Here is a 12,167-nt window from a genome sequence, read left to right as displayed (position 1 = left end):
GCTAACATTTTGCTTCCTGTGTTTATCTAGAATAGTACAAGTGTCTCCAGTGTCTATTAGCCACATTCAGCAAACAACACAATGTTTCTAAAACAGACTCAGACGTGAGGCCCAGATATTCAAACTGAAATCAAAAATACTTCTTAGAAGTATTTCCATACTCCAGAAGGTGTTTAAACTTACAGCTCTCCTCCTATTTGACCTGAAAGTTTCCTAGGTGTTTGCTTTGTACATGCTTGGAATTGCCCCAGCCTAAATAGCTCAAAGCGTCTTTCTCACATCCCTCCCAAGATAGGATCTAGAAATTTGGCAAAGAAATGTTTAGGCCCCCTAAGGCATTCCAAACACTAATCATTATGGAATAATACCCAGAGCACACTGACAAGATGAGGTTCCTTAGAAAATGCAGACTAACTCACTCTCTTTTAAAAGGCTGGGTGGGAATCTGCACCTTTCACACAGCAGCTTAAGGCTTGCAGGATTCGGCAGGTGAGGGTGCTGGATGCAACAGGTTCCTAAGCACACAGACATTCAGAAGCCTCATTTCCCAGGACAGTGCCCTAACCACCTACCTTTGCTCATGAACAACTGATGCCAAGCTGTTCTAGGGAAAGGAATCCACCACCAAATGGACCAGCCAAAATAACCAAGGCACAGCATTGTCCCTTGTTCCACCTTCCTGGTTCATCTAGGAGTCCTGGGAATTTATCCATTCACATTAAAGTGACAGAATTTAACTTCCAAGGAGAGATCTACTAAGCAATGCAAGACCCTTCTTTCTCCTCCAGCTCTATCTCAGAAGGAAGAAGGATGAGTGCTCTTTCCTCTGGCAGAAAGGTGTGAAGACCTCTGCTGAGGCCCAACATGGCAGTTCTGCAAACTGTGTTGCATTCAGAGATACTTAAGCCAGCTTTAAAGTAAACTCAAGAGCTTCAAAGAGTTATTTACAGTGACATCAACTCCTAAAGCAACATATCTACCCTGATAAAATTTGATTTTGTTAAAATAAGATTTATCTGAAATAGACTCACTGTACCACAGAGTCTGAACTCTGTATGGGTGTGGCTTTTCAGTTATACTATTGCTCCAAGAGCTTTATGGCTTTTTGTTGGTTGGTTTCATTGTTTTCTGGACTGGAGGTTTATTGGGGTTTATTTTTGCTAGCAATATTACACTCCCTAATTAGCCACCACTTTATTGGGTTTCATCTTTGAGGCCCTGCCGTGCGTGAGGAAAATTAGTGAATAAATAAGAATTCACTATTTCCACTCTAGAGACCAGAAGGCATACAAGTTTGAGGCACCAAGGTCATCTATTAAGCCAAGCCTTCCAGTTTTGTCATTGTTCAAAATCAGACAGCACCCTAGATAAGGGTTTGATTAGAACTAAAACCTCACCAGCAAAAACACTGACAAATTCACTATTAAGTGCATAGTGGGGCATGTTTAGGAGGCAGCAAATCCACATAGATGCCACCAAAAACAGAATATGAAGGCAGTAGAACTGTATGGATATTATTAAAGGCACAAACAGCCTCCTGGATCCTTACTGTTGATGTGCAAAATGAAAAATATTATTGTCTTTCATTCTTCAAGTGGAATTTCAGAATCAGTAACTTGAAAATTAGCAAAAAAAAAAAAAAAATCTCAGATTTGTGCTTACAGAATAAGTATGTCTTAGCAGAAACCTGTGAGACACAGCATGCATGGAACATTAGAAAAGCCATTTTGGCAAGTTGCAAATATAAAGATATTTTAAAAATACACCTCTGGCTTATCTAGCTATACACACTAATGAGATATGAGGAAAGGGAAGTTTTCCTGGCCCAGCATGAGAGCTCAGGTAAATTAAAATGATGTCAGCACTAATTCTTCCCCTAGGACTGTATTTGCAAATGTTATATATAAATTAAATATATAACATTCCTACTTAAAACTTGATTACAGTTTTCATTTTCAATTCAAAGTAAGATTTTTTTAATGAACTTACAGGCAAAAAAAAGTAAAAGTAAACAAAACCCACCCCAAAACCAAACAGGAGAATATTTTCATTAGGATATATATGAAATGACTGGTGCAGCTACATAATACACTACTGTGTTGATTTGTTACAGCAAAACATACTGATTTCTGGGTGCAGATGAACTCTATCTCCTTTAGTCTCCAGGAAAGACAACTGAAGTATTTAAGAAAGCAATTTTTAGAACAATACAAGCAATTTCCTGCATTTCCTTCCAGGAAAAACATATGTAATAGAAATTACTGGAATTAAATCTATAACCAGCATGATGGGTTCAGCTCAAAAAACTTGAAAACTTTTTGTTTTTTAGCTGTGCAAATCTTTTCTCTCTGAGGCTTACTTGCAGTATGGGTTTTCCCTGAAAAAATAAATGCTCCTCCAGCCACCACATTTCACAAAATTCAGTGTTGTAGATTTCTAGTGCATTCTGTCAAGATCACCTTTCAAATCTTAGCATTTCTTCTCTCGAGTAGCAAGTGATAGGACAAAAAGGAATTGGCCTCAAGCGGCACCAGGGCAGGTTTAGGTTAGATATTAAAAAAAATTTCTTCCCCAAAAGGCTTGTCAAGCACTGGAACAGGCCGCCCAGGGAAGTGCTGGGGTCACCATTCCTGGAGTGATCTAAAAGACATGGAGATGTGGCACTTAGGGACATGCTTTAGTGGTGGTGTTGACAGCGCTGGGTTAATGGTTGGGCTTGCTGATCTTAGAGATCTTTCCCAACAAAAATGATGCTGTTCTCAGCACCAAACAAACTGCCAGCAGCCCCAGAATCTCCAAAGCTGGGCTCTTATACTTGTGGAGCTCAGTGCAGTCAAAGACACAGCTTGCCCAGCTATATCATGCAGAACAAGAAAGTCTGATGGAACTTTTTTTTGGAAATAGTGAGAGCCTGTCCCTTCTGAGGGACAGCAGACCTGCCTCACCTGTTTGTCTGTCTACTATGCAGGGTGCTTTGCCACAAGAGCCTGACCCCAGCCAAAATGAAGGGGGTTGTTTACAGTCTCAGCACACTGGTGGCAGATCAAGACAGCTTCCTGCCACCGGTGTGCTGGGACTGCAAACAACCCCCTTCATTTTGGCTTTTGCTCAGGTGGGGAATGCTCCAGGAGGACAGGGAGTCCAGGAGACTTCACTGCTCATATTTGATGCAAAAAGTTTTGTGAAGTTGAGAGGCCAGGAAGCAAGGTTCTCCGCACAGCCCTTCTTCCAAGACCAGGACTATGGGAGAGAGATTTCTTTTCAGACCTTTGAGGTATTTCTAGCTCAAGAGGTCAAAACTTATTTTCTATAAAAATATTGTCTCAGTCTGGATAAGTTTTCTCTAATAAAAATTGATTCCAGAGTCTGACAGGCTTCTAATGTGTTTTACTCATCTGTTTTAAGGAAGAGGAGAGTAGTTTTGCATAAAATTCAACTCATCTTCAAATCCATGAAGAGATTTAGAAACTGCTGGACATACTTAACATTTGAAAATTATCCATGATTTCATAAACCCCGTTTTGGAGCTGATTGTTCAAAAGATAGTATAACTTCAGTGAGACAAGAAAATTTTCTCATAAATCAACAATCAATGAAGCCAAATTCTTAATTTTACCTTCTAATTTCTATTTTTAAATATTCAGGTTTCTGATTGGTTACTATAATACAGAACAATACACACACACACATATATATATATATATATATATATTTTAAATATGCTATCAAAGATGGCCTATCCCTAAATATGAAATGGCTCCATAAGTCTCTGAAGTCCTACTTTAGTAATTTAATAAAATCCCTTGGGAAAATATCAAATTAAGATCTGACTTCTTCCTTTATTATTTATCTCCTGCCAACATGGTCTTGTTTCTGAGTTACACTCAAGACAGGCAATGAAGAATCAGGGAAGTGTAAAGTGATGAAATATAACCATCTAGATAAGGTCAAATCAGAAAACAAATAACAAATCAAAATAAAATAAAAGTAACAATTTTTTTTGAAGTGTCATTAGTAAAAACAGTGTAGAAAAGAAAAATATATTTAAAAACATGAACTGAATTAAAGATCTGAAATTGATATTAGGGTTTCAGTTTTCATCTAAAGTGGCAGGTTCTTTGCAACAAGTTGGACAACAGGGAATTATTATATGCAGTCTCATTTATAGAGAGTGTCTCATCTTGATTCTCAAATCTTACTTAGCAATAAAACTAGAGAGTAAAGAGAGAAAACCCTAAACACATAAACTAAGAAAAATTATTTGCTACAATTTCTTTCCCCCCTTTTCTCCAAGATTAAAATGGTCCCTCTGGGTCTGTTGTATCTGAACAGTTAAAACCTTTGGCAACGCACTTACATGTAACTGCAATGCAGTCGTGTTCCTAATCCTTCAACAGCTTATAAAGAGTTCAAGGTAACTTAAAAAGTTCATGTGGAACTTCCTGGGCATCAGTTTCTGCCCACTTCTTCATGTCCTATTGCTCAGCACCACCGAGCAGAGCCTGGCTCCATCTTCTGACACCTCCCTTCAGATACTGACAGATATTGATGAGGTTCCCTCTCAGTTGTCTCTTCCTGAGGCTGAAGAGGCCCAGCCCCCTCAATCTCTCCTCATAAGAGATCCTTCAGTTCCTTAATCATCTTTGTTGCCCTCCACTGGATCTGCGTGTCTCTCTTTTACTGAGGATCCCAGAACTGGGCACAGCTCTCCAGATCTGCCTCACCAGGGCTGCGTAGAGGGGCAGGATGACCTCCCTCAACCTGCTGGAAGTGCTCTTCCTAATGCACCTCTGGATACCTTTGGCCTCCTTGACCTTAAGAGCACTGCTGGCTCATGGACAGCTTGCTGCACACCAGGACTCCCAGGTCCTTCTCCACAGAGCTGAGCCGCCAGCCTGTGCTAGTCCATGGCTTCATTCTTCCTCATGTGCAGGACCCTGCACTTCCCTTTGCTGAATTTCAGAACATTCCTCTCTGCCCATCCCTCCAGCCTGTCCAGGTCCTTCTGAAGGGCTGCAGAGCCCTCTGGGGTACCATCCACTGCTCCCAGCTTTGTGCTGTCAGTGAACTTGCTGAGGAGGCACCTGCCCCTTCACCCAAGTAATTGATAAAGTTAAACAATACTGGGCTCAGTATTGACCCTTGGGACACCACTAGTGACAGGGCTCCAACTAGACCCTGTGACACTGCTTATGACCCTCGGGGATGTGCCATTCAGGAGGTTCTCAATCCACCTCACTGCCCACTCATCTAATTTACACTTCCTGAATTTACCTATGAGGATGCCATGAGAGACAGTGTCAAAAGCCTTGCTGAAGCTGCAGTGGGCAATATCCACTGCTCCCATCTCATCCATCCAACCTGCTCCATTTGCTCTAGCCTTGAGCAGAGGGGTTAAGGATTAGACATCTCCAGAGGTGATTTGCAGCCTCAGGTATACACTGTGATTCTGTTGAAAAACATCAGCAGCAGTACTGATCTGAAATAAGAAGATACATAGTTTAACTTTTGAATAAGCACCACCATAACCCATGCTGCAGAATACATTGCAAAGCCAGAAATGCTTGGAATGATCAGGGAAAGAACAAAATGAATCTCATCTGGACTTCACTGTGGAATTTACTATGTTCCCTTTCAGATATATAGCTGCTCTGTGAAAAGAGAGCTAGGTCCAGCATTCATTTCTTGAAACTATCACTATTTCAACACTGCTGCTGTGCTCCCAACTAATGAGCCACACATCAAGTCAACAGACTGTTTACTTTTGCATTAATATTTAACTTCTCTGAATTAATTGGAAGATTTCTTGATAAATTTTTGGAGTGGCTCATATGTACACAAGTTACAGCCAGCTGCCAGTGTAACTAAGTTAAATGATTGCCTTTAGCAACTTCTGAGCAAACACAGCACAGTCTTCCTTAGTTCAGCCTGATTAATAAGCAAAGACCTAGCTTCTTTTCCTCAAGACCATGAAAGCATAATATGAAGCCCTACATTTTCCTCTTCAAACCTGAAAGGTTTTTCTTTTCATATCCCAACATCCTTAGTTCAAGTTCAGTAAATTTTTATGTGTTGCTGCTTTTCTCTTTATCTATTCCTCTTACAGTCTGAGCCAAGATTTACTCTCAAGTAGATTGCCCCCATTTATTAAAGAGAAGCAAACAGGAAGGACTGGATGTACAAAGGGGGCTCTGTAGATGTTTTCGGTAGAGACTTATTTCATCGTTGTCCAGAACACTTCTATTGGCAACCAAAATAACAAAATATGTCAGCCCTCAAACCCTACTGATGGCGTGTCACTCACAGGGGTCTGAGATCCAACTCTGTGCATATTTCCAGTGCATATTTCCATTGAAACCAATGCACACAGCAGAAAAGGTTAACAGCACTAGGCTATCCAACATTCTGTGAGGAAATGTAGAATTAATTTCAGTGTCATGGTTCTATTGATGTACCTGAAGGCTGCCTCTGCAGCTGCCCTACAGTATCTAGGGGCTCTCCCTGGATATAGAGCAGGATAAATCTGAAGCATAGGCTCCCCTGCCTTCTGTGTATGAAACAGGGAGATCATCAACTCTGCTTCAACTCAGTTCCAGGAAAGGCTACAGAAAATGAATCCAAAGAATTTCAGGTTTGATACTGAATATATGAACATTCAGTCCTTTGGAGTGATGAAGATCACACAGTTGTTTTAGACCTGTCAGTATCTAAAGCTGTTTCACTGCAGCCTCCTGATTTCACTTCCAGAGGAAGAACTGAGCAAGCAAAGATGTAATTAATTGTAATTAAGATGTAATTTATGTGAACCAATACAAATGTGAGTATTTCATCATTCACGTAGAATTACCTTCACATACCATAGAAAAGGTGAGGAATACAATCTTGAAAGAGAAATTATCAAATAGTCTTAAAATTCTTTATCCACCTAATGGAATATTCTTACTTCTGACCAATATTTAACAATGCTAGAAAATTGAACGTACAATTCAAGAAAAGGAGCTAAGGAGTGAATGATGAACAAAAGGGTTCTTTTGCTTTAAGAATTGTTAATAATTTTAGCAGCTAATTTAACAGAACAGCTAATAATTTTAACAAGAATTTTGTTTTTTATGACTACCGTCTTCTCCTTTGTACAAATGTGAATGAGTTTTATATTTGCTTTTGAGGGTTGTTGGCTCCATGACAATACCTATACTGCTCATGATGATAGGTATTGTATTGTATGTGAAATGTTCCAAGCCTTAAATCTAATTAGATATTTTTTTATGTCATTACTCAAACAAGGAAAATACCTTCTTGATTGAGTGCTGAATAACAGAATAAAGCTGTCTTAAGAAAGTAAACTTACTATGGGTTTAAAGAATGCATTCTTTTTTTTCTTAATTCCTACATACATACATCTCAAGAGTTTTAAGAGGGACATGGCATAAAAGCATGCTAAGATTTCAGCTGTCAGTCCAAAGGAAATGAACAAAAATAATAAATTATTAATATCACAAAAAGCACACCCCATTTTGAAGGCAAAACAGAAAGAAAATACCAAATAAATTTCTTGGGAATTGTGATATTCCATTCATTTACCACAGACACCTTCCCTTCAGCTCAGATGTTCTAGGATGAATCCACTCTAATACCCTTCCATAACCTCAATGATACCTTGTGATGCACATAGCTGAACTACTTTTTCCTTAGTCAAATATATATTTTTCTTCTAATAAGATAGTATTCATAAGATAATATTCATTATTTGAGAAAAAATAGAAAAAAAAATCCCATAATTCTGAGAAAATGTGCCATTTTGACTGATACTGCAAAATGCTGCCTTGATACTGTGAACTACAAGTGGCAAAATCCTTCCCTGAATCTTCAGAACTACAATGCAACACAGGGTCTTGTGGTAAAGGGTAAAATAATTGCTCTCAACTTCCAGTATGATCCTTAGCAACTTTACCACTGTGTTGGAATCTGTAGGATTAGAGGTGTTTCTCCAACTGGAAAATAGAAATAGGATATACCTGAGCAGTACCACATCAGAGACAATAAATTCTTTGTAATCAATAAGAGAATGGGTGCTGATATTTTTCTGTCTCTGGGGAGAATGGACTGAAAAGAAATCATTCTCTGCCCTACCCTTCTTGATGTTTTATATTTTTTTAGTGCCCCATTACAAAAAGTAATGTTGCATGAACCAGGGCAGCCCTGGCAAATGAGCAGGAACTGTCTCTTGCATGGCTGTTACTGAACCATAGCGAGGAGCAGTTTAATATTTGATGGAAAACAGTTGTTCAGCCTTTTCTGCTACACTGACCTACAGCGTAGCATTATTTGGAAGAATTCGTTCCTGTGTGTTTGTACCACACTAACTGGGTAACACTGGAAATTCCCTTCAAATTAACTGACATTCTGGAATGCCAAGAATGGGGAGGTTTTATGTTAGAAAAAACATCACTCCTCCAAAAAAACAAAAAAGTAAGCAAACAAAAACTAATGGTTCAATATTCAAAGTCTGTAAAGATACAAGATGCACTTCCATTACTTTTAGGACACTTTCCCTTGCAACACACAAAAAATATCTTTGTTTAAAAGTATTATTTTGGGAAATTCAAATTTTCTGACTCTGCTACTAGCTCCACCTCCATACAGTGACTCCTGCCTTGACATCCTTAATTGTCCATATCCTTCTCCAGTAGTATCAACTTCCTTATGGGTATGTTTATGTTTCCCTCTCATCCCCTGCCTGATGTATGCTCTTGATCTCTTCTCTGTGATGACTAGTGACTAGACTTAAGGGACTGGCCTGAAGTTTAGGGAGGTTAGGAAGGTTTAGATTGGCTATCAGGAAAAGGTTCTTCACCCAGAGGGTGTTTGGGCACCAGAACAGGCTCCTCAGGGAAACGGTCACAGCACCAAGCCTGGCAGAGTTCAAGATGCATTTAGACAATGCACTCAGGCACATGGCATGATTCTTGGGGTTTCCTGTGCAGGGCCAGGAGTTCAACTGGATAATCCTTGTAGTGTCACTTCCAATGCAACTCATGCTGTGATTCAGCTTCAACTCCTATTCTTTGAATACATCAGCTGTCCCTTATTTAACTCAGATTATGAGAAAACCATCACTGAACTTCAAATCTGAAAAACATGTTTGGGTTTCCTTCTAACACTAAATATGAAATACACTTACCTGCTTTATTTCCTGTAGAAAATATATTCAACTATATGATTCAAACAGTGCAAAAAATCCATCAGTAAGACACCAACAACCAAACAAGTAAAACAAAGTTCTTAGTCTTAATACAACCCCCTTCTGTTCTTTGTATGTTTCTTTTTATTATTTCAGTCCTGACATATCCTAGTTCCTAAGCTGTCAGCTGTATTCAGCTGCAGAGTATGTGATAGATTTGTTTGCAAACAGGAGCTGGTTAATGTTTCCAGAATCTGCATATTTCAGTCATTATAAATTCTGTTTGCCTGTTTCTTTTCAGAAAACTACAAAGACATGGCAAACAGCCACACCATAAGTAAATTGTTAACTGCATATTGTTAGCTGGATCAAAGGAATGCATCACAAAAAGGTTTGCAAAAAATGCACATTCTTGTTTGTACACCTAAGTAAATCCTTTTCTAGTGGTTTAACACCAATGGTCTCCTCAGCAAATATTTAGAGGTAACTAAATTTGTCATAGATGTACTTCTTGATATAAAACAAAAGATCATCATCATATACCCACAGTCATCTTTCATCATCTAATTCCTTACTAGCAGTACATTTTGCTGTGGAAACTAATCTTACTTATCTTAGTGCTCTGAATAATCTATGTGCTCTATTGTATGTTTTATTATCTTTTTGTTTTTTATTGGATAATAATGTTACCTTAATTATTTCTTTCCCACCATATTAAGTACAATTTTCATGATAGGACACAAATAAATAAGTTTGTGAAAATAGGCATATAGAAATGTACAGGAAGATTTAGAAATCTTTAGTACGTTGCCATTCTCCTAATATAAGTGTAAGAAACCAGAGATGGACTTTCTTCTCCTAGATTTCACCACTTAATTTATGTAGGTTCTTCTAATCCACTCCTGAAGATTCTCTCCCTTGACCAGAACACCAAAAATTCCCCTGTGCGTACTGCAAATGAATGCCCCATACAATGCTTTTTCTGATCATCCTCTTTGCACCACAAACATCTGCACCACCCCTCCAGAACCCAGCCTTTGCTGACAGCCATTCTTCAGCTTGGGTCTAGAAGCTGTGAAACCCATTATGAATACAGACAAAGAGAGACTCAGTTTAGTTTGCTTCCAAAGCTTGTAAAAACTTTAGGACAAGGAACTCAGCCTATTCACATATATAAGATATCATCCCAAGAACTCAACCATCTCTGAAGAGTGAGAATACCAATATATTCCCCACCATGTAGTTGATGTAGTTGGAGACAACCACGTACACTCAGGTTCACACCTCCATTAGCTTTCCAGCAAAACAACAGAGAAAGAAGTACAAGAGCAACATGTTGCTTTGAATCATACCCTGACGGGTTTTATGGATAAAATCCATAAACATAAAACAATATCACTATCTGAATAAAAAATAACACCATATGCCTTAAAAAGATGGATATCATTGTATAAACACACTTAATATGTCAACACTAAGTGTTACTTTGTCCATGGAGACAAAGGAGTCCAAATTCCACAGAGCCGATCTAAAAAATTCCATTATATTTATTATTTGAGTGTGTGTTCTCAAGGGCACACTCTGCCTCATACACACAGCTCCACTGCAGTGATACAGCTACAACATTCTCTGCCTTTTATGGCACTTAAGGGGCAAAGGGTGGAAAATCAAATTTAGGTCTAAAAGAGACAAGGAAAGTTCTATCCCTGCTCCTGTGATGCTGCTGTGCTTACCTACCTGGGGTGGAGAATTTGCCCATCTATGTTTAGTTTACATGGGACATGAGCTGTCACTTTTAGTGAGCAAGGCCCCATTTGTTAAAAAAAAAAAAAAAAAATCATCTATTTCCAGTTGGTTAGGGAACATTCTGCACACATTATGTGTACTCTGGAAAGAGAACCAAATATAATGATGAGTATTGAAAATAGTAAACAAACTTCCTGAAGGGAGGGGTTTTTTTTAAATGGATGAAAACAAGTTTATTATTATTATTATTTTAAATGTATTGCAAATATTGTAAAAAATGTAAAAACAAAACGTAACCTAGCACGTAGATTGCCCATCTAAAACATTTGCTAGTGGTTATGGGATCATAATCCTTACATGTTTTTGAGGTGTAGAGGAGAGCTTAGCAAACATGAGCTACATTTTGTGTCTGTTTTTTCTGCTTGCTAACCACAAGGCTGAGACAAACACTACAAATTAATCTGCAGGAAGGAGAAGGAGAGCAGCAAATTTAGTCCATTCTTGGTGCTGTTAATGTCTACGCACATAGATCTAGCAAGAAATGCATTTGGCCAACACTTCAGATAACTGGAAACAGAAGAGTTTTTCCTTGGATGTGTGAACTTCAATGTGTTACAGAGTCCAGACTAAGCAGCAGGTCTCTGCAGGGTTTGTCCTGTGAAGCACAACATGTGGCTAACCCTGCCATGTCCCCTCTGAGTTGTCTGCAACCAGCTGGCAGCACAGGCTCAGTAGGCACAGACTGCCTCCACTCATTTTAGAGCAACAGGGATTCATGCTCCAAACTGGCTGAGTTGAAAAGGAGAAAAGCCAGCAATGGGCTTGGAGATTGACTAAAAACCAACCAAAGATGATATGATGGTGAGAAAACTGGTACTGGTGATTTAGCAAGTTATTTTCTTCTACTGTGAAGGAACATTTTAGCATCAAATCATTCTACTCATCATAAGTTATGAGTTTTCTTTCAAGAAGACGATGTTACTACCAAAGCCTTGGGTAGCTGACAGCTTTTGGTATTGCTGTTCTATTTTCCTATTTTTATTTATTTTGTAACTTCAATTAGATTTTTTCTTAACTTGTACATGTTATTGTACATATTGCTGCTGTCCTCTCCTGTGAGCTGGCATAAGCCACAACAGGAGCAATCTCATATGCATGGCATATGAAATTGCCATTGGGACAACTTGGATTGCCAACTCCAGTGGGGAGAAAGAAAAGACTCATTTCAGAGATCTCTGGA

Source organism: Pyrgilauda ruficollis, unplaced genomic scaffold (assembly GCF_017590135.1).
Source record: "Pyrgilauda ruficollis isolate IOZ18807 unplaced genomic scaffold, ASM1759013v1 scaffold4, whole genome shotgun sequence".
NCBI classification, from domain to species: Eukaryota; Metazoa; Chordata; class Aves; order Passeriformes; family Passeridae; genus Pyrgilauda; species Pyrgilauda ruficollis.
Note: the sequence above shows the minus strand (reverse complement) of the source record.